The sequence below is a fragment of the Dendropsophus ebraccatus genome, chromosome 9 (genome assembly GCF_027789765.1).
Source record: "Dendropsophus ebraccatus isolate aDenEbr1 chromosome 9, aDenEbr1.pat, whole genome shotgun sequence".
NCBI lineage: Eukaryota > Metazoa > Chordata > Amphibia > Anura > Hylidae > Dendropsophus > Dendropsophus ebraccatus.
This window is the reverse complement of record NC_091462.1, coordinates 95,580,751-95,604,258: the sequence shown is the minus strand read 5'-3', so window position 1 is coordinate 95,604,258 and position 23,508 is coordinate 95,580,751. Positions and strand designations below refer to the sequence as shown.

The window sequence follows — 23,508 nt, the reverse complement described above, 5'->3', positions numbered from 1 at the left end:
CCTATTCACCCATTATAATGCTCGCTATAAGTAATCGCCCATCTGGTTAAATTACATCGCTGGCTTTTCTAGCCGCCCGAATTGCTTCATTCTGTCTTATTAACTCTGTCTTGTATTTATGTTAATGAAATAAAGGAATATGAGGTTTCCAGACGTTTAAACTTCTTATGAAAGTCATTTGCATAATGGAAGAGCCGTAGCCTTTGAAATAAAATATCCTGCAATATTGGTTTCTCTTTTCATTCCTTCTTCCCTTTTCATATCCTGATCTGGAGGGTGGGGAATTTATGCTGATCAAATATGGTTTTGAAGAACAAGTCTTGCTAGCAACTGAATGGGACAAAAGAGGGTTTTGTGGAGATGGAGGACCTCATTTGTGGTTTTCTCCATCCTTCGTCTATGTAAGTTTCTCTGTAGGACTCTCCAAGTCTCGTCAAAGTATTACAGCTACTTCTTTAACCAAAACTGAAGTGGTGACCCTCGGGTAGCAGTGCCGCATAATTATTAGGATATGTCTTCACTTTCTGATCCACTGTAGGATAATAATATGGGTGACTGCCAAGGGCCAGTAGCTACAAGGAGGCCCATGGCCATCCAAACCGCCCATATTTCAGCTCCAGGAAGCCAGGGCTACTTACCCAGCATTTGTGGGTGAACGCTGCTAGAGATGACGGGGTGGAGAATCATTGTTTCACTTCCCTTCAATCTACGTTCTATGCTGCAGGGTAGGCCTGTGGCCTACAAGGAAACCACAGTAGGCTGAAAAAAGACCCACAGTAGGCACGCTACATGGGCCAATACTTTAGGGGGGTGAGAGGGGACATTAATAGTATTAATGGTGGCCTCTTAACAGGAGCATTTCCATAATCTTAATAAAGTGTACCTATCACGATCAGACCTTCCGGATCAGTGGAGAGATCCTCTGCTAATCAGGAAGGTAGGACTCCATGGATATGAAGACGCATTCAGACGATAATGCGTTGTCATCTGACTGACCTTATGGATAAGAGGATCTTTGTGCTGATCGGAAAGGTCTGATTGTGAAAGGTATACTTTTAACCACGTTGGGGTGGGGAAGGTATACTTACCGGAGCGGTCTTCTAGCTGTCTTCACTATCGCAGCTCAGCTAATCAGGGGAGACTCTGCTAACTCCACTCAGCCAATCAGTATGTCCCTTCTCAGCTGCGGATTGGCTAAGTGGCAAAATAGTGAAGAAAGATAGAAGACTGAAATGGTAAGTATAATTTCCCCGCTCCCCTTCCCACCAACAGCGCACAGTCTGGTTAACTTAACCCCCTGAGGGCGAGACTGTCACTTTTAGAATAACCAGGTACCCAACTCTGCCAAGCGGGGGACACCTGGTTAAATACTCGGGTCTCCCATTGATTTGCTTCAATGGGGCTCATTACCCAAATCAAGCACTCGAATATTGAAGAATATTCGACTCGAGTACTTTGGTGCTCCTTCATTTCTAGTATGTATTAGTCCAAGCAGCTGCGTTAGCCTGTCCGATATTATATCAATGGCTAATGCTGCAGGAGCTTATCTTGGCCTGGAAAAAGTTGAAGAATTCTCGGCACTGACTTTAGAGATGGAGCCCACTGGTAGACACTTATACACTGATATTATTACAAAAACTGTTTATTTTTTGTTTATAGGTCATGTTTCGAGGGTCCCAGCTTTCTTCATCAGGTCCAAAGTACATTTATATGGTTACAAGTATGGGAATTCTCCAGTATTGGAATAGGTATGTACAGTATCACTCCAAACAATGGAATCTCCGAGATACCCTGCCACATTATTATTTATATATTATTGTATTATTTTATGGGTAATCTTTCTCTTCCTTGCACACCGCTGTTCAGGAATCATCTCAATATCATCAGAAAATCCAATGACCATCAGAAAATCCAATATTTACTGTAGCTTTTCTAACACATTCATGAAGCCGATATCAAGAGCATTTCCTCAGTTCGCCGTATTGTTTCCCAAAAGTTCTCCCTACTGAGATTGCTATGGTGTGAAAACATTAACTGCTGTTTATACAGCATGGGGCTAGTTTGCAAAGAAATTCCCTGTTTTCATTAGTTAGATTACAGCCTGAAAGGTTAAGCACACAATGAGATCTAAGAGAGGAACAACACTTGCTTTATCTCGGCATCTCCAGGCATTCTATAGCAGAAATTATTATTTTTAACCGTCCCTTTGTGCTTGATTGGCTGGAGATGAATGTATTCCCTACGCGACAGAACCGGTGTATCTGACACCACCGAGACAGCAAATTTGTTCTATATTTTTATTAATCTTTAAACCATGTTTTGCTTTTTTCTTGTTTTTACAGAATAGAAATATTTATTACACAGAAAAAACTTCACCGCCGACTCCTCGGAGCGCAGAGCTGTTTTTCAGAAACTCTGCATTTCATAAAGTTGGAATTCTCAGTTTGTTGTATTATAGAAGCCAATAAAATGAAAATTTAATAATATAATACGCAGACGGATCTCGCTGTGGTTTGTTTTTTGAATAATTTACTTCCATTTTAAGTAAACATAGGAAGCTAAGACACTCGGCGTATCTGCTAGCTAATACCTCTAATACCGTGAATTAGTAGTAAACTCTACACACAGTGGAGGAAGCTATTATGCAAGCCGATTCAATATCCATAAGAAACCCAGCAAAAGACATAAGAGCTGATGTTGTGACTGGGGCCTTGGGGGCTTAAATTTTTTTTCTTAGTCTTAGTCCTTATGGAACAGTTTTTTGCTAATGCAATTGCATCCGAATAAAGCTGGCAATACATTTTACTTTGTTTTTGGTCTAACGCTTAACCAGCTGATAGCTATTTCTCCAAATCACCTCGTATACATCCACTCTTAGGGCCCTATTCCACTGGACGATTATCGTTCAGATTATCGTTAAATCGTTCGAATCTAAACTATAATCGTTGAGATTCGGTTGAAATGCAGTTAACGATTAACAACCGAACGAGAAATCGTTTATCGCTTTATAAAACCTGGACCTATTTTTATCGTTGCTCGTTCGTAAAACGTTCGCAAATCGTTCGCATTGAATAAGACATAGTTTGGTCGTTCACAGTAGATACGAACGCAATAGTGAAGAAATAGCGAAGAAAAAATGATCGCAAATACGATCATAAGTAACGATTATCGTTCCATGGAAATGAGTGAACGTTTTCAAGCCTTTCGCAATAGCGGTCGCTTGAGATCGTTAATCATTAACGATTATGTGAACGATAATCGTCCAATGGAATAGGGCCCTTAGTTTGGCCAAGTACAGACACAGCCGGCACATCTCCCCCTGTTCCTATGTCACGACCCGGCTGAGGGATGCACCGCACAGCCAGTGACTGGGGCGGGATACTGCTGCAGTCACTAATTGGTCGAGAGGGGTAAATCACACCTTTCAGTAATATGGCAGACGGGTTGGAACATACCTCACAGCCAGGGATAAACTGGTATCCAATGGGGTACGGGAGCACGGCAATGCAGTGCATATGTTCTTTGTCATGTTCCCCCTACCCCCTGCCCAATATCAATTTTCATCCCCCACCCGCCAGACTTCTCCTTTAAAAGGGCAAATCATTATTTACAGTTTAAAAATTTTCATTTGAATAAGTTATTTAACTTTGTACAATAGAAAAGCCAGTGGCACTAACCACAGGGCCGGAGGAAGCGCAACTGTGCAAAACAGCTGTTGCCGTATTGAAACACCACTCGCCGTCCTAACTTCCCACTGTTCATGGGTGTTTGTATTCAACATATTGATAGTGCTGGCTTTTCTTGTCTACATGTTACATCTTTACCCTGTATCATTGGAAGTTGAGCAAGGCTGAAGTCACATCCATACCGTATCTGACGCAGTTGATGTAAACTTGCTGTTATTCCATCCAATGTAAGAGCCAGGACATCAATGTGAGTAGTGCCAGAGTATACTTCTTCAATACATTTTTAAATTTGTAAACTGAGTGACAACAGTAAGGGGTGACATGGCCTCCACCAATGGCTTTAAGGTGAACTTCAGGGTTACTCAAGCCCTAGTGGCAGCACAGTTACATTCATCACTAGCAATACAGAGCATCCCCTCATGTCTATTCAAATGAATGTTAGTGTTAGAATAGAAATTATACTTGGGGAAGCCACCTGTGTCACAAGCGCTGCAGCCACAACACTCAGAAGTGAGTGGTGACTGACAGTTAACACCGCTTGCTCTGCCATACTGCTAAAAAGGCTCTCAAAGGCTACTTTTGGGTAGTGTACCTCTTGTGATATTTTTGTTTACTGCTAGACTCTACAAAACACTTAAAGACATTTTGCCCAGCTGACAGACTTTGAGAGGGGGCACAGTATTATACTGAGAGAAGCAAGATGATTGTTTTGATCGCCTGTCACCTCAGCCATTCAAACTAAACTGTTAGTAAAGTAGCTAGTAATACTTACACATTTAAAGATTGATTTGATTTCAACAATTTCTTCTTGGGGGGTCATTCTTTGTCAACAAATGTATATTGAAAGTAAGATGTTCACCATGATGTGATGTGCCAATTCCCCTGGTGGATCACATATTTAAAGGGGTACTCAGGCAAAAAATTATTTGCTACTGCTCTGGAAAGTTCCTGACATGGACAGAGGTGGCAACAGAGAGCACTGTGTCAGACTGAAAACAATACACCACTTCCTGTAGGACGTACAGCACCTGATAAGTAGTGGAAGCCTGTAGATTTTAAAATATATATAATTTACAAATCTATATAACCAGTTGATTTGAAAATAAAGAAATATATATATATATATATATATATATATATATATATACAGACCTAGAGAAAGAGGGACTCATGTGGGCCAGAAAACCTGCATACAGTACATGAGGCAATATGGTTTGATTAAATTATATGCCAACATTCTGGCGTTGTTTTTTATAGATAGTCGAGAGGCATTAGTGTCAGCCATAAGTGTGAGGTGCAGCCTCTCCTGTTTCTCTAGGTTTGTATTTTATACGTTCTCTCCTTTCTTTGTGGCTAGCATTCCTCCCTTGTAAGACCCATGTGACCCCAATAAGCAGGAAGCACCTGTGCACATGAGGGAAGTACCTCCTCTTTCTCCCATTCTGCCTGCTGGTGTATTGGTGAGTAGTAACACCATGTTCATACTTGTGTTGCTTGGCGGACGCCTTCTCCACTGGCAGTGCCTGCGGGGGGGCTCATGGGGTTTGGTCCTGTGACAGTGGGGTTGCAGGGCCATTCTGTAGCCCCCTCCCCTGTGGGCGCTTGCTTGGTGGGATTGGTGGTCGTTGACCGACAGAGTGTTGTTTTTAGTGTAGGGACTCATGTGTGCCAGAAGACCTGCACGCGGTACATGAGGCAATATGGTTTGATTAAATTATATACCAACATTTTGGTGGTTTTTAAATATAGCCGAGAGGCATTAGTGTAAACCATGGGTGTGATGTGCAGCAACTCCTTTTTGTCTAGGTCTGTATATATATCTGTGTGTGTGTGTGTGTATATATATATATATATATATATATAAATATATATTTTTTCCTATCAGAGTTCCCCTTTAATTCAGAGTCATGGGTATACTCATGGGTCGCATTGCCTATGGTGTCCTGTGACATGTTTCATATGGAACAGGGGGCATAACAAAACATAATTCCATAGGACTGCAGAAAATGTCTTTCTGGCTTTGGTCCAGCACTAGCAGCACGTGATCTGACTGTGATAGTGACACCACTGGTAAAAGTATTGCAAATATAATAGATAAGCTGAATAAATTGCATAATCTCTTGTAAAATCGGGGGCTCCGGTACGGAGGAGGAAGAGTTGCCTTCTATCTGTAAAGTCAATAATTGAAGTCTATTCATTCACTGTGTTAGCACGGAGGATTCATCATCATCGTACAGTGTACAATAACATGACATCTAGGCTGCCATAGAAATCCAGCTAATAAAACCTTATTATTTCTAGATGTTTCACCAGAAAAAAAAAATCTACTTTATTTCCTGAAAACTAGCCCCATAAATGCTATTAGTGGCTGTATGTGGGGGATACAGTGATCAGGGTATATTCCTCTAAAAGGGGCTGATTCTGTAGTCTATGGCAGCAGCCAAGGAAAATAGATTCAGACAGAAAACAATACCGCATACAGCGGCACCGGCTGCATTTTAATTTCCCAAGTAGTAGAACAAAGTCTGCGATACGGAGCCGAGCGGGGATATTGTGCGCACATACAATACACAACACCGGCCCACTGTATATACTGCACAATATTGAGCAGTGATAGTGTTATGGAGGATTATTACGAGATGTAAGTGTGGATAGGAAGGCACAGACTAGACTTGTTATGCTCTTTTATTTCCTCCTGCAAATGTAATAGCTTACAGTGAACAGTGAATGTTTTCTTTGTAGCCGGCGCCAAATGCAGGAGCTGTGTATTCGTCATAATGGGCAAAGCAATTCATCGAATGACTAACTTGCCAAATTTAATTCATCTCCCTTCTGGGAAATGGCCTCTCTGTGTTATAATGATGTCTGCTTTCCCTCTTCTATTGACAGAACTGCTGTTTTTTTGGATCATCTTCCAGATCAGCTGCCTCCGTGTTTGAAAAACGTGTATTGTATGGTTCGCGAGATGTTGGTGACGCACCTGGATGGTCATGGCGGCATCAAGAAAACATAGGCAGTAGACTAAGCTCTATAGGTAAAGTTGAGTCACTGTCATAAACTTTATAAATTTCAATAAATTTTATTGATGGCAGCGGCTGGTTTCACTGCTGAGACCTGCTGTGATCAGGAGATGTAGCCAGGAGAGAGCGAGGCAGCAGCGTGATCCACCCCCCACCTGGCCCCCAACTCCGACAATGTAGCCTCATAGGCTTACATTCTTAGGCTATGTTCACACAACGTAAGTCCCTTGGTAATCAAGGCCGTTGTTGAACTTACATTGTACTGAAGGCTGAGGGAATCCCGGCCGGAGTGAACACACATAGTATACACTCTGGCCGGGATCCCTAGCGGCGCCAAAGAAAACTGACATGTCAGTTTTCTGTGGCCGCCATTCAGTGAATAGCAGCCGTAGAAAACCCTGTCAGTGCACACTATGGAGCGTGAGGCTCCGGCCGCACACTCCATTGGGTGCAGTGGGGAATTCTGATGCGGGCATGCATGGATGCACCCTCATCAGAATTCAGCAGAGCTTAAGATCATCTGGCCCATACTGCAGTACCGGCTGAGACGATCTTATCTGACACCGGCCGCTCTGTGACACTGCTGGGTCACGGAACGGCCGGTGTCTTACAAAATGTGAACATAGCCTTCCACTGTTGGAATTAGTCGATCAGGAGATACAGTGCATTGTGCTGCTGTTGTCATGCTCTCTCCCCGACTACAGCAGTAAGACCCACTGTGATCAATAACTTTTGACATACTTGACTACCTGTTAAAAGTTATTTTTAATAGGAGGTACTCTTAAAGGAAAGCGAGGCTCAATGGTGTTGCGATATGTTTCGGATCCCAATTATACTGAAACATGTTCTGATTGCCCTGAGATAAGCAGCATTGTCATCACTCTCACCTTCTCCCTTCTATCAGCGGCATGGGCCTGATATTACCCAAACCCCCTGAGATCACCATTTTGGATGATAAAACTCTCCCTGCAAATGAGCTTTAGTAAGCTTTACATTTACGGTTCTTGATTTCACTTGTCTGTACTGTACCGGCAATGCTTCATTGTAATGGGAAGGGTTAATGGGTTCTATGACCGGTCACAGCCTTTATTAGGAGAGAATCCAAAGCTTCCAAATCTTTTTTATTTTTTGCAATGAACCTGATATAGGGCTTATGCGGTTATGTGAGCACGGCCATGACTTGGCTTTCCTTCACCAGGAGGAAGATTCAGCTCAATGCCCAAGTCCTATATCTAGAGATCCTGGCCGCATAGATACTCCCCTGCCACCTGTTATCTGCAGCATATGTGCGGCACGCCATATTCCTAGTTACTCCCCTAAATATGATATATAGCATAATGTTATTTGGGTAGTGTATGGTTGCATTATTTGGCACTATATGATGTAGTATAGTGTTGTTTTGGTAGTATGTGGTTGTATTTCTTGGGCACTATATGCTATAGCATAATGTTATTTGGCTAATGTACAGTTGTATTATTTGGGCGCATACCGCATAATGTTATTTGGGTTGTACACAGCTATATTATTTGGGCACTATATGATAAAGCGTAATGTTGTTTGGCAGGGACTAGAGATGAGCGAACCTTGAGCATGCTCGAGTCGATCCGAACCTGATCGTTCAGCATTTGATTAGCTGGGGCTGCTGAACTTGGATAAAGCCCTAAGGTTGTCTGGAAAACATGGATACAGCCAATGACTATATCCATGTTTTCCACATAGCCTTAGGGCTTTATCCAAGTTCAGCAGCCATGGCTAATCAAATACCGAAAGTTCGGGTTCAGATGGACTCGAGCATGCTTGAGGTTCGCTCATCTCTAGCAGGGACGGCTTCAGGCTTTTGCGGGACCCTGGGCGACATAGCCCCAGCGGGCCCCTCATTCATCTATCCACAATCACTTGAGACCCCACTAACATCAAACACACATTACTGACACACACATTAGTGACATAGACGCTTACTGACAAACATTACTGACACACACACACACACACATTACTGACACACATTACTTTTTTTTAAAGTTATATTACAAAGTTTATTAAAGCAATGTATTAGCAAAAAATAAAATCTTATTCTCTGGAGTACCCTTCTACACACTTTACTGACTGACACATACACATACACACAGCACTTACAGTTTAGTCTTCTTCCTCTTCCTCTCTGCCTGGCTGATCTCCACACTGTAGTATTGAGGACCTGCAGGTCATGTGATCAGGTCCTTCATCCCCCTTTCTTTCTGCAGGATGCTCACAGGTCCTGCTCTTTCTCTGTCTTCTAATGTTCAGCCCGCTCTCCCTGCACTACAGTGAGGGGGCTGAACATTAGAGCACTGGGCCCCTCTCCCTCTCTGGGACCACCAGGGGTGCTGGGGCCCCGGCACTTGCCCGGGTAAGCCCTGTGTCGATGCCGGCCCTGTTGTTTGGGTAGTGTACGGTTGTAGTATTTGAGCACTATATGATACAGCAAAATGTTATTTGGGTAGTGTATGGTTATATTATTTGAGCACTACGTGATACAGCATATGGGCAGGGGCAATGTTATTTGGGTACTATATGGTTATATTTTTGGGGTTCTATATGAATCAATAGAGAATACTACACATGGCCTTAACCCCGCCTGGGACAGGCCTGGTCCTATACAGCCAACACATCCTGGCAGCTTCTCCTTTATTGGAGTAATTGTACATAACTGTTGTGTTCAGCTCAGCCTGGATAATACACAAGGTCCCAGCATCTCCCCTTAATAACTAACCCCGGCACGATCTAAATCATGGTCAATTTGGTTGCTGTGCCATACGGACAATAACAATAGGGATAATAATAGATTGATTAGGAAGCCGTCCCCTTCTCCCCGGGAGAGCGCATTTTTTCCACTAGCGCCAAGTCTATTCCTGAGAAGCGTTCTCGCCCAGCCTGCTGACTTGGTCAGATTCGCTCTTGTTTTCCCTCTCCAGCTGCAGTCTGAGCTTCTGCCTCCTCTTTCTTTCCCCTTACTGTGGAGCAGAGGTCTCGCCTGCTGTGCATATCACGGACGTGAGGAGAGACGTTTGGCTTTATTTGTTTTTAGATCAGCGTGCTGCAACTTAATGAGCCACAAGCGGCCGTGTGTTGCAGTATATAGTGCGGCTGTCTCCAATGCAGAACCTTCTATTACATCACCATAATTATGACAGGCTCCATGATAACAATTCCATGCTACTGAGCCTTCAAGTGTATGCAAACGTTGTTTCACGCTATTCTTCGTGCTCGCTGCTTCTTCCCGGACAAGTGATAAAGATTTATATTTGTAAATAGAGAACATTCTTTTTCCTTATCAAACCTATTGTGATTATTTTTTTTTTCTTCCAAACTTTCAAGGACAGGCATAGTCACATAGCATATTGGTTCTCTCAGTGTGCTACAGAAATATTAGGTGATTTAAAGGGGTTTTTCCATATGTTCACTATGATTTAAAGGAGAAGTCCAGGGTCTGTCATTTAAAAAAAAAAAAAAAAAACAGCCAGGGAGGAGGTGGCTGAACATAGCAGCAGGCACTTACCCCTCCGGCTCCATTGCAGGGGTCTGCTGTCCTCTGCTCCAGGCGGAGACGAGGACAGCAGTGGGGACCAGGGATGTGACGTGGCAGTCCCGCTCAGCCAGGCAGGACCCTGATATGGCCGCTGACTGGCTGAGTGGGACTGACACATCATGTCCCGGGTCACCACTCAGACCAGAAAGCGGCAAAGAGACCGTGAACCAGAGTGGAGGACAGGAGATCTACGCGTTGGAGCCTGGGATGTAGGTGCCTGTGGTTATGTTTAGCCACCTCCTCCCCAGCTGTTTTAAAAAAAAAGTTAGTCCCCGGACATCTCCTTTAATAGAATGGGGCCCCCATGGGGCTGCATCCATTCTGGCAGACTCAGTCTATGTACTAAATGTAAATGGACTCTGTCTAAGGTTCTGTTCACATCACCCCCATTATAAACATAACTGTAATGCCCGTTCTCACATAAAAATTCTGCGTTGCGCCCACATGGGCAATAATGTGTGTACATCTGTATATTAGCAGCAATAGATGTTAAAGCAATAGCAAAGTTATCCACCGTTTTAGGTTATTTTTTACTGTGATCCCAGCAAAAATGGACACTGGTTCATATGGCAGAATTTCAATTATTTTAGCCACACCCTATCAGCTCCATTCACTTTAATAGCACTGAGCACATATATCACACACACATTTCATGGACAACATTAGAACTGGACTATGGGCAGTGATATCATATTTGTGCTAAAGTTACATTCAGTTTCTGGCTAGACAATACTAATGATATAGGCATAGGCAATCTAATTAGAGAGAGAGAGAGAGATTCAGTAGAATGTAGCAATTAGCAAATTATTCATTCAATCTCTTGCTTATTCTGGGCCCGGGAGTCCAGTGGGCGGTCCTAATCAGCAGTAACAGAGCATAGTTGTTAGTCACTTAGAGGGACCAACCCACTGGACTCTTGAGGGAAGAATGAACAGAAGATTAAATGAAATTAATAATTGTACTGAATTTGGTACAATATCTATCTATCTATCTATCTATCTATCTATCTATATATACACATTGTTCTATATACTTTGTAGCTATATAAAATACAGTTAAATTCAATGTTCCTATAAATAGATTTTATTTATAGGGCAGTCATCCCTCTAGCTATAGAGCTCAGGGTAAGGTTACATGGTCAATGTACAACCTGTAAAAAGAAATAAGTGTAATGATGCCCGTAGAGGCCTATAACCACTACACAGTGGCGCTCTGCCCTACGTTTAACCCTTGTTATACCAGGAAGTCCATGCAAAAGCACCATATGGTTCAACAAGCCCGTCTGAGACATTAAGGCTCTCAGCCCAATTTCAATCAGCTACATCTGTCCCTTTGAATTTGGATCCAAGTGGCCAACGCTCTAATCCTAAATCCTTTAATACAAGTACAGCATACGCTGGAATATTTCCTCTCTCGGTGTAACTAACCCTTTCACTGATGTAGGAATATCCTTCCAGACCGCGTCGCAGCATAAATCACAAGATAAATTGCTCTCCTATTTCTCTAGTCTTTTTTTAATGTGGTTGTGAGCGATCTCTCTCGGAGAACATGTGGTGGGTTTACAAGCAGACTATGCTTCTGGAATATGAGGCGCTCTCATTGGAAAATGTTTTCTCCAATATAGTTCTCAGCAGAATGGAAAACTTTAAGGAATCTTTTTTTTTGTGACCTGTCATTTATAAAATTCCGGGTAGAGAAGTCTCCTTGGAGTTTATCTATAGAAAGTTGTCCAGCAGTGCTTAAAAGAGAAGGATTCAGCAAAAACAACCCCAAGGAGCACAATGCTTAATGCTATTTTTGCATTTTTTTTTAGAGCCATGGTTTAATTGTTTTGGATCATATTACATATGTACGGTATGGTCTATCCTTATAACCCACAGTCTAATATTTGTGTCGGACTGGGGTATCTGGGGCCCAACAGAGGAAATGATCCTGGGGGCCCACCAATGAAGAACCAGTGACAAATGGCATGTCAGTGAGTGTTAGTGCAGGTTCTAAAGCTGGGGGCCGACCAGAGGATCCTCCGCTTCTCTGATGGGCCAGTCCAATGCTGCCTAATATTGAAGCACCATTTCTACAACTACATCTTTTAAGATGTTATCATTTATGCAATCTTCTCCTAGGTCGTGGGAAGGCTTGGTCCATTTATCGGGTGGAGAACAGGACCAGCTTTGGTGGTGAGTACCTGGGCCCCTCACCTCTCAATACTGATGCCTGCATACCCAATCCCACAAGCCAATGGAGAGGCAAATGTACAGGATGCAGCTACTTTCCTTGGTAAATTGATAGGGCATATTATTTGGGGACTATATGGCACATCATAAGGAGGCATGTAAAAAAAAAAGGCACTCCACAAGACAATAAAAAAACTCAAGTTGGTGGGAAAATAGGCTTTACTTTAACCTTAAGTAGACCTTCCCCACTCCACAGCATAGGGAAGAACCAATGAATCATTGGGGGTCCACTAGAGGAACAGAATGCATATGTGGCCATGACTTCTTTAAAATTCCCATAAATGGTAAAAAAGCGGCAGATAGGTGAGGGTGGGAGAGAAAAAAAGCAAACAATTAAACCCATCCCCGTGCCTTCGTTGCGGTGATTCAGCATTCCGTTCATCGCCGCCGGCTGTCACTTTCTGCAGGAAACTGGGTACCTTGTGTACCTGGCTCCTGCAGCAGCAACGTCACGGCCTGGCTGAGTGATTACCTGTTCAGCCAGTCAGTGACTTGGGCAGTATCCCACCCCAGTTACTGATTGGCTGGGTGGGCCATCACTTAACCGGGTTGTGACGTTGCAGCCAGTGGAGCTGCAGGACTGGCTGATGTGAACGGGACAGAGAGCAGCGCTACAGAGGCGTAAGTTCACTTGTTTGTTATTTTTTCACCCCCCCCCCCCCCCCCCCCCCGCCTGCCTGGCATTTTTACAGTTTGCGGAACTTCTCCTTTAATATCTATGGGGCTTTTGAACAGTATTAAAAAGTGCTTCATTCATTTATTTCTCAGAATTGAAGGGAATCCCAGTATTCAGACCTCCACTTATAAGGTAGTTATTCCCTATCTAGTGGATGTTAATTTGGCAGACAATTTAAAAAATAAGTTTCATCATTGAAAATCTATAATGCCCAATGTAAACCCCCTAAACCCCACCATGTGCTGTTTATAATACTGGTGTCTTCTTGCCACCCCACTTTCTGTAATTCCTAAATAACATATACCATTCAGGAGAAGTAATAAATGGAGGTTACCGGCAATGGGAGGAAGTGTATGAAGGCTGGTGCTGTGAGATTATTGTGATTCTGTAGATCACGTAATTGTAACAGGACAAAGAACGTCCAGAAGATAATGCGGGTTATAGGCAGGATTTTGTTTTTTAAAATTATTTAACCATTCAATTCTGTTTACAATGATCCCATTGTTATAATGACTATTTGAAATGTTTATTGATCACTGGGGCAGATCTGTGGGGAAAGGGCAATGGGGGCAATTGCTACCCTTAGAAATTGGCAGTGGTATTTCTATGGTCGTATTCAGGGGCGTAACTAGAAATGGCTGGGCCCCATAGCAAACTTTTGATTGGGCCCCCCCCCCCCCCCCTCAATCGACCACTATGTCATCAGCCCACTCAGCTCTACACAGGTTTTGTACACCATATAAACTATAGTACAGTAATATTAAGTGACTCACAGGGGGCGTCTTCTTGATTGGAGTTGTTTCCTTTTCATTTTCTTCTCCATCCATCCTGGGCTGTTATGAGAACTTTTCCGAGCCACGAATCCACAGAATCTGCCAGACAGACATATTAGTCTCCTCACTCTGGCCCCATCCTCATCTCTCTACAAACTGCACATCTGTAGTGGATAGCCCTGACACTACGTGACCCCCTTATAGTATATGCCCCTATGTGTATTCCCCCTTACTGATGCCACCTGTGTTGGCCCCTTATAAATTACCCCCGTGTGTGTGTTGTCCATCCCCCTTGGTCCATGGCCCCCCTGTATATCCCCCATAGATGCCCCCTGTATATCCCCCATAGATGCCCCCCCTGTATTATCCCCAATAGATGCCCCCCTGTATTATCCCCAATAGATGCCCCCTGTATATCCCCCATAGATGCCCCCCCTGTATTATCCCCAATAGATGCCCCCCCTGTATTATCCCCCATAGATGCCCCCCTGTATTATCCCCAATAGATGCCCCCTGTATATCCCCCATAGATGCCCCCCCTGTATTATCCCCAATAGATGCTCCCTGTATATCCCCCATAGATGCCCCCCCTGTATTATCCCCAATAGATGCCCCCTGTAAATCCCCATAGATGCCCCCCTGTATATCCCCAATAGATGCCCCCTGTATATCCCCATAGATGGCCCCCTGTATATCCCCCATAGATGCCCCCCTGTATTATCCCCAATAGATGCCCCCTGTATTATCCCCAATAGATGCCCCCTGTATATCCCCCATAGATGCCCCCCCTGTATTATCCCCAATAGATGCCCCCCCTGTATTATCCCCAATAGATGCCCCCCCCCGTATTATCCCCAATAGATGCCCCCCCCTGTATTATCCCCAATAGATGCCCCCTGTATATCCCCCATAGATGCCCCCCCTGTATTATCCCCAATAGATGCCCCCCCTGTATTATCCCTAATAGATGCCCCCTGTATATACCCCATAGATGCCCCCCTGTATTATCCCCAATAGATGCCCCCCCGTATTATCCCCAATAGATGCCCCCCTGTATTATCCCCAATAGATGCCCCCTGAATATCCGCCTTTGCAAAGCAGATAAAAAAAAAAAAAACTCACCTAACTCCACCGTCGGCTGTCTTCTCCCGGGCACAGGTGACGGGATTAGCGTGGCTCAGCGTCCGCCAGGGCAAGTACTTCCGGGGCAGGGAGCATCTTTAACAAGCGCTCCTGTGCCGTGCCGGAAGTACAGGCTGGGGGCGGACGCTGAGCTCACTGGTAACTGTGCTGCCGGGACGTGCGAGATTGCCGTCCCGGCAGCACAGTGACCAGTGAGCTCAGCGTCCGCCCCCAGCCTGTACTTCCGGCACGGCACAGGAGTGCTTGTTAGAGATGCTCCCTGCCCCCGGAAGTACTTGCCCTGGCGGACGCTGAGCCGTCACCTGTGCCGGGACATCTCAAACAGCTGCAGCACCCGGGAGGCCTGCTCGGCCGCCCGGTGCTGTAGGCTATGTGAGCTCCGGGGGCCTGCGCTAAGGCTGCTACGGCGGTAGTTCCGCCCCTGGTCGTATTATATTGTATACTTGTCACTTGAAGAATGCCTAGCCTTGACCATATGCTGCTAGGTGCTTCTAACGCCCGTTACTGCAATGACAGACATTGGATCGTGCTAAATAACGGCTGGAGAAAATTGTTGCATGAACAAAGCCTTATACTCCTTCCTGTGTTCAGGGCGAGGTTTAAACATTCAAAGGAGTGGAGAGAAGCATAACCACTGAACCTGGAGTATGCTCGAGTCCATCCGAACCCGATCGTTCGGTATTTGATTAGCTGGGGCTGCTGAAGTTGGATAAAGCTCTAAGGTTGTCTGGAAAACATGGATACAGCCAATGACTATATCCATGATTTCCACATAGCCTTAGGGCTTTATCCAACTTCAGCAGCCACCGCTAATCAAATGCCGAACGATCGGATTCGGATGGACTCAAGCATGCTCCAGGTTCGCTCATCTCTAATAACCACATAAAACAAAGTTGTCTGCCCACTAGGTTTCAATCCTGGAACCGCCCCTAAAGAACCCTAAGGCATTCATATGATTGATATGGTTTCTAAACTTAGAGGTTGTTTCTTCAGATCACCACAAGACCTCTAAGTTTACTGGACCCAGGTTTGCTGGTGCTGACATCAGTCGTGGTCCTGTATTACAGCAAAGAATATGATAAATGAATAAATTGTCACCCTTCGTCTTCTCCAACCTTAGAGCAACTAGAATTATTTGAACCTACTGAGGCATTAACAAACAGTTGACCTCAATGCATCAGATGGATCATGGATAAAACATTGAAAGAACAATATAACGTTACACTAAGAATGATCATTGAGAAAAAAGATAAAAAATGGTCATTAAAGGGGTTGTCCAGCGAAAATCTTTTTCTATTACGTCAACTAGTTTCAGAAAGTTATATAGATTTGTAATTTACTTCTATTTAAAAAAAAAAACTCCAGTCTTCTCATACTGATCAGTTACTGTATGGTGTATTCTTTTCAGTCTGACACAGTGCTCTCCGCTGCAACCTCTGTCCATGTCAGGAACTGTCCAGAGCAGAAGCAAACTCCATAGAAAACCTTTCCTACTCTGGACAGTTCCTGTCTCAAACAGAGATGTCAGCAGAGAGCACAGTGTCAGACTGGAAAGAAAACAACATTTCCTGCAGGGCATACAGAAGCTGATAAGTATGGGAAGACTTGGGATTTTTAAATAGAAGTAAATTATTAATCTACATAGCTTTCTGAAACCAGTTGATGTGAAAAAAAAAAAAAAAGATAGTCACTGGACAACCCCTTTAAATAAGATTAATAAAACAATACAACTAGAGATGAGCGAACCTGGAGCATGCTCGAGTCCATCCGAACCCAAACTTTCGGCATTTGATTAGCGGTGGCTGCTGAACTTGGATAAAGCCCTAAGGCTATGTGGAAATTATGGATATAGTCATTGGCTGTATCCAAATTTTCCAGACAACCTTAGAGCTTTATCCAAGTTCAGCAGCCCCAGCTAATCAAATACCGAACGTTCGGATCGGGTTCGCTCATCTCTAAATACAACTAAAGGCTGGTAAAACAAATAAAGCGATCAACTACAAAAACGGAAAATGCTTAAAATTTAAAATGTTTGAAAAATGTTGATATACTATAAGTAATAATAATAAGTCATTCAGAAACCTTATCTGTATCCAGAATGGGCAGTGACTAAAAACCAGCCTCGCTTGCTCTGAAGGACCAGTCATTCCAGTATAGCCTTTTGATTTCACAGGATCTGTACAACACTTCCTTTCCCCAAGGTGGCGCTGCAGGGAAAATGAACACCTTGCTTTGAGAGCTACAGATTATGACTGATCGCTGACATCATAGACTATTATTGCTACAGGGGATATCACAGTAAATAATTCAACCAAAGAAACCAAGGAGATGCACGGTTAACAACATATGGCCACTATTACAGTACTAAAAGAGTCCCCCGGCATCCAACTGCCTATGAATCTACAATGATCTATACCTTTCATTCTCGGAAGTAGCTTTCTCTGTGTTATCCTTTATGACGATAAGCAGTGGTTTAGGCACCACTTATATAGGAAAATGTTGGGAAGATGAAGAAAAGCGGAAGCTCAGGCTCAGGCTGGATGTTATTTTCAGTAATTCACCTGGCGAGCGCCGCCGCCGCATCTAGAACTACAATCTATGGAGTAGCTCCTGAGATATTGTTCATTTGCAAGTTATTTAAAATACATCTGCCCTGTTAAAGGTCAACGCCAAAGAGAGGTGGAAAGAACGGCGTTCCATTGTCATAAATGAGTGCGGTCCAGAAGGAAATCCCCGTACAAAGGCGATCAATTCACAGCAGAATACTTAAATCTTATAGAATGGCAGTCAGTACAATTGAACATTTGGCAAGTGATTCATCCCATTAAAACAGGAATTCACTGAAACTGTTACACGTCCCTTTTCAGTATGGAAATCAATAGATGTATGTCGACGGAATATGAATTTTTCATAGTATACTCTCAGCAATAATGCAGTCAAGTGGTCTTCTTCCTTTACTTCGGAAAAGTAGTGTACTTATCAGAGGCATAGCAAGCTGCTGGGAGTAGGGGCCCATACCTGGGAGGGTACAGAGGAACTGCAACCAAAGGAAACAGCATGGAGGAGGAAACAAACATTATGTCCTTATTAACAAAACCTAGCACACTTGTTCAGGGGTGTAACTAGGATTTATTGTGCCCCATAGGAAAAAACTCAATGGGGCCCCCTAACATACTCACCTAGCCTAGCGGAGTGGTGCGGTCTTCCTTTGGCAGTTCTGTGCCCTGGGGTGGGGGGCGTGAGGGAGTCCCTGCTGGTGGGGGTGGCTCTGAAACACCTGCGGGGTGAAGAGGTGCGAGCTGTTTTAAGACAGTGTGTGGGGTGTTGTTAAGGGGTACTCTGTGTCCCGGAAGGGGGGGGGGGTTGGGGACTGGGGGCTGCTGGGTGACCTCTATCATATTGACTGCAAGATGCTGGGAAAACTCAGTGACCTCCATTATATTGAGTATAGGATGCTAGGAAATTTGGATGACCAATTACAATGATTACAAGATGCTGGAAAAGCTGGGTAACCCCAGTATACTGACTACATGATGATGGGAAAATTGAATGATACCATTATACTGACTATAAGATGCAGTCATGCCTGACCTGCCTCCATGCCAGGCCCCATAGCAGCTGCCTGGTCTGCTTCCATGTTAGCTACACCACTGCTCTTATTGTAGCTTATGTTCAGAGGGGCTATCGCATTTGGCAATGCCGCAGGTCACTGCCAGCAGAGAACACTATGCTGTTACATGGCTGCAGTGTATATTAGAGGGTCGCCTCTCTGAGACCCATAGTGGTATGGTAGGAAAGCTTGTAAGCTGACAGTTACTATGACACAGGCAAAGTTGGTGGGAAATGTTGTGGTTGTGTTCCTAGACCCTGGGCTGGTAGTGTATTTATCGAATTTGGTAAATTGGGATATGAAGAACAGATTAAAAGATAACTAAGAGATCAGTGGGGGTCCAACCACTGGGACTCTCCTTTCTCAGAAAACTGCACCCCCACCCCCATGTTTGGAATCTTTATAGCGAATTCTATTGAGGGACAGTTTTGTTGGGATCAGTAGGGGTCCTAGTGGTCACCAACCTTTGAACAGTGTCCGTCATTCTATCTATAAGTTTGGGAGTTGAAAATACAACTTTATAGAGCACCTGTCATCAAAACTAACTCCTGACATGCTGTTTTTGATTACAGCAGGTTTCACTGCTGAGCCAGGGAGAACGCGGAAGCAGTGCCATCCACTCCTTGGCCGTATGTCCCTAACAGTCTATGAGACTACATACTGTAGTTGGAATTCTTGGCTGGCCAGGGAGTGGATTACGCTGCTGCCGCAAGCTGTCCACGGCTATATCTCCTGATCACAGCGGGTCTCAATAGTAAGACTTTAACCTTTAAGGACCAAGCTGTTACATCCTGGCCCTACACCTCGTAGATGGGACCCAGTTACAGAGTTTGTATCGGAGTGCAGAAGCTTCAGTTTATGAACCCGTGTACATCACTGTTAAGAAACTACAGAAACCGCCAACCTTACAAGACAATGACAATGGAAATTGTATCTTTTGATTGCCATTCTTTGACATGAATCGGTCACCCCACCCTGAGTGGTTTCCTCCTTATTATCTCCATAAGACAGAGATAAGTAGTAGGTGTGTAGATTGAAGGAACAAGTAATTTCCATCTGGTATTAAATGACAGGGTGAGCTTTCCCTTTCAGCCATTCAGATATAATTTCTAAGCGTGTAAATCATGCAGGAGCCAAACCTAACATATTGAATGATTCTAAAGGAACCGCAGTGCAGATAAATATTTATGAGTTTTTGCAATTGTACTAGAGACTGTGTGCAGTCATTAAGTCATGGATTCCATCTCCTTCCGCATTCAGCTGGTGATTGCTAGGACTTGGTTTTTTTTTCCAATACATATTAAACCTGCACAAATTCTAGGTACCATTCAGACCATGTGTTCTCCATCTTGTAGCTCTATGGCTAAAACTACAACTTCCAGAATGCCACCGGCAGCCACTCGCTGTTAGGGCCCAATACAAATTGTCCAGCAATATCTGGAAATCTACAGGTTGTTGGGTTACAATCAATGGATCCCTTAGATTTTTTTAGTCGATTATTATTGGGCCATAAGCTTGTGGTGTTGCAGCTGTGGTGGCTCGGGGATGGGTAAGTATTACTTTTATATGATGTTCCCACTATTGATGAGCAGACTTGATGAACTTTTTGCATTCAGCAACGCTTTTTAAACCCAAGCTCTTGGCATTTGAATCCTGACTAGAGATGATTGAACAGCGGGAATTTTCAGGTTCGTTCGAACTCGAACCTTCGGAATTCGGCAATAGGCTGTATCCCTGTTTTCCAGGCGGTACTCAGGCTGTCTCCACCTTCCCCACGGAACAGGAAGGCAGCAGGAGTCAAATACCAAAGGTTCAAGTTCGACCGAACCTAAAAATTCCCACTGTTCGATCATCTCTAATCCTGATGACTAGAGAAGTTGGATGCTTCAATGTCCAAAAAGTATTCTAGTATTAGTTTATGGCTGACTTTGAGGCTATGTTCACACATAGTATTTCCGTCAGTCTTTTTTCAACCAGGAGTGGATTAAAAAAACACAGAACCTGTACAAATCTTTCCATTATAATTTTGCCCTGTTAGTTCCACTTCTGATTTTGGATATGGATTCCGGATCAAAAGACTGATGGAAATACTGTGTGTGAACCTAGCCTGAATGTAATGAAATTTGAAAGTAATTATATCACTCATGACCAAAGGGAATAATTTAAAGACTTAAATTTCAACGCAAAACAAACAAAAAGCGCCATTTGCAATACGTGTGTTTTCATTTAATGGAGGGACAATGAGGCTTTCTTAGGGTCCTATTACATGGGCCGACTATGGCCCACTCATTTTGGTAAACGAGCGCCGATTTTTATGGATTTTATGGACCTATTAGACGGCCTGATAATCAGGCAGTAAGGGCTGCACGGACATTGTTAGCGATGTCCATGCAGCCCTTGCCCAATCACCTGATACCTTACCTCTCCCCGCTCCTGTTCTTCTCTCCTGTGCTCCGCAGCTTCCCTTACCAGCAGCCGCAGTGTTTGCGCTCAGCCAATCACAGGCGGGAGTTAAGGTATCAGGCGTTTGGGCAATCGTCAGCCATCACTATTACATGTAGCAATGTACGGTTGGTTCCCGACGATTTTAGGTCCAAATCTAAACCAACCATCAGCCGATGATATTGTTTCATCGGCTGATCGTTGTCTCTATAACATGAAGGGATAATTGACCAAATCGTCCCGATTCGGCTGATTATCCATCCGTGTAATAGGGCCCTTAGTTAACAAGACCTGAGTCTAATGCTAAATGACAATAAAAAACTGTTGAAACAAACTGTTGTTATTTACAGATTTAGGATTTGATAAGTAGCCTAAAATATTGTCTCGTGTACGTTCATGCGGCGCATGGATTTCCTCATTGCTAAATCATTTGTATTTATTGTAATTTTTATCAAATACATTGTTTATAGAACTCTAAAAAAAAAAAAAACATTTCGTCCCCTCTAAGTATATAGTTATCAGCTGTAATCTCTCATTTGTATTTATAACCAGCACTTGGAAGTTTGGCGTGGGTGTAAAACTGTTCACTCAGTATCACAAAATAAAATGGATGAAGACCAGATGCTGTTGGGACCTCGTAAGTCCTCAGGCCCCCAGGACCATTATGAAGTTTAAGAGCTTCTTAGCTAATTCTCAGTATTAATGCACAGCCAGACACCACCATGAAGCAATGTTTTGACTTGTCACCATAATCTCTTCAACGCAGGACGTGTCAGACAGATCAAGTACATTGTAAATATTATTCTTCATGATTTATTAAACCGTTTTTGCTCCCGTCTAGTGGTCTGCAGTAGCACAGCCTGTCAGTTCAGGTCATATCTCCTTTGGTTTTTTCTGATGATTTGTACCCTGAAACCCTCAATAAAATGTTTGTAAAATAATTATTTTGCGTATAAAAATTCTAGTTAGATCCTAAAAGACTGCCTCCTTGTTTCTTACTGTAAATACTGTAGACACAGATAGCACTGCCTCCTTGTTTCTTACTGTAAATACTGTAGACACAGATAGAACTGCCTCCTTGTTTCTTACTGTAAATACTGTAGACACAGATAGAACTGCCTCCTTGTTTCTTACTGTAAATACTGTAGACACAGATAGAACTGCCTCCTTGTTTCTTACTGTAAATACTATAGACACAGATAGAACTGCCTCCTTGTTCTTACTGTAAATACTGTAGACACATATAGCACTGTCTCCTTGTTTCTTACTGTAAATTGTGTAGGCACATATAGCACTGCCTCCTTGTTTCTTACTGTAAATACTGTAGACACAGATAGCACTGCGTCCTTGTTCTTACTGTAAATACTGTAGACAGATAGCACTGTCTCCTTGTTTCTTACTGTAAATACTGTAGACACAGATAGCACTGCGTCCTTGTTCTTACTGTAAATACTGTAGACAGATAGCACTGTCTCCTTGTTTCTTACTGTAAATACTGTAGACACAGATAGAACTGCCTCCTTGTTCTTACTGTAAATACTGTAGACAGACAGCACTGTCTCCTTGTTTCTTATTGTAAATAATGTAGACACAGATAGAACTGCCTCCTTGTTTCTTACTGTAAATACTGTAGACACAGATAGAACTGCCTCCTTGTTCTTACTGTAAATACTGTAGACAGACAGCACTGTCTCCTTGTTTCTTACTGTAAATACTGTAGACACATATAGCACTGTCTCCTTGTTTCTTACTGTAAATACTGTAGACACAGCACTGCCTCCTTGTTTCTTACTGTAAATAATTACACAGATAGCACTGCCTCCTTGTTTCTTACTGTGAGTATTGCAGACAGAGCACTGCCTTCTAGTTTCTTACTGTAAATAATGTAGCCACAGAAAGCACTGCCTCCTTGTTTTGTACTGTAAATAATGCAGACACAGATAGCACTGTCTCCTTGTTTCTTACTGTAAATAATGTAGACACAGATAGCACTGCCTCCTTGTTTCTTACTGTAAATAATGTAGACACAAATACAACTGTCTCCTTGTTTCTCACTGTAAATAATGTAGACACAGATAGCACTGTCTTCTTGTTTCTTTTTGTAAATAATGTAGACACAGATAGCACCGTCTCCTTGTTTCTTACTGTAAATATTGTAGACACAGATAGCACTGCCTCCTTGTTTCTTACTGTAAATAGTGTAGGCACAGATAGCACTGCCTCCTTGTTTCTTATTGTAAATAATGTAGACACAGATAGAACTGCCTCCTTGTTTCTTATTGTAAATAATGTAGACACAGATAGAACTGCCTACTTGTTTCTTACTGTAAATACTGTAGACACAGATAGAACTGCC

General features: G+C 43.3%; 1 protein-coding gene across 6 annotated transcripts in view; it reads right to left on the bottom strand.

The window, feature by feature from the left end:
• The window catches only part of ELFN1 (extracellular leucine rich repeat and fibronectin type III domain containing 1), a 444,895-nt gene that overhangs the window by 52,534 nt on the left and 368,853 nt on the right, over positions 1-23,508 (bottom strand). Inside the window, exon 5 of one of the 6 annotated variants that reach the window (XR_011364451.1) lies at positions 17,199-17,307. The exons of the other annotated variants lie outside the window; for them this stretch is intronic. The gene's annotated coding sequence lies outside the window, so the exon portion shown is untranslated. Of the gene's footprint in view, positions 1-17,198; positions 17,308-23,508 lie in introns of those variants that run through there. 6 annotated transcript variants of the gene reach the window in all.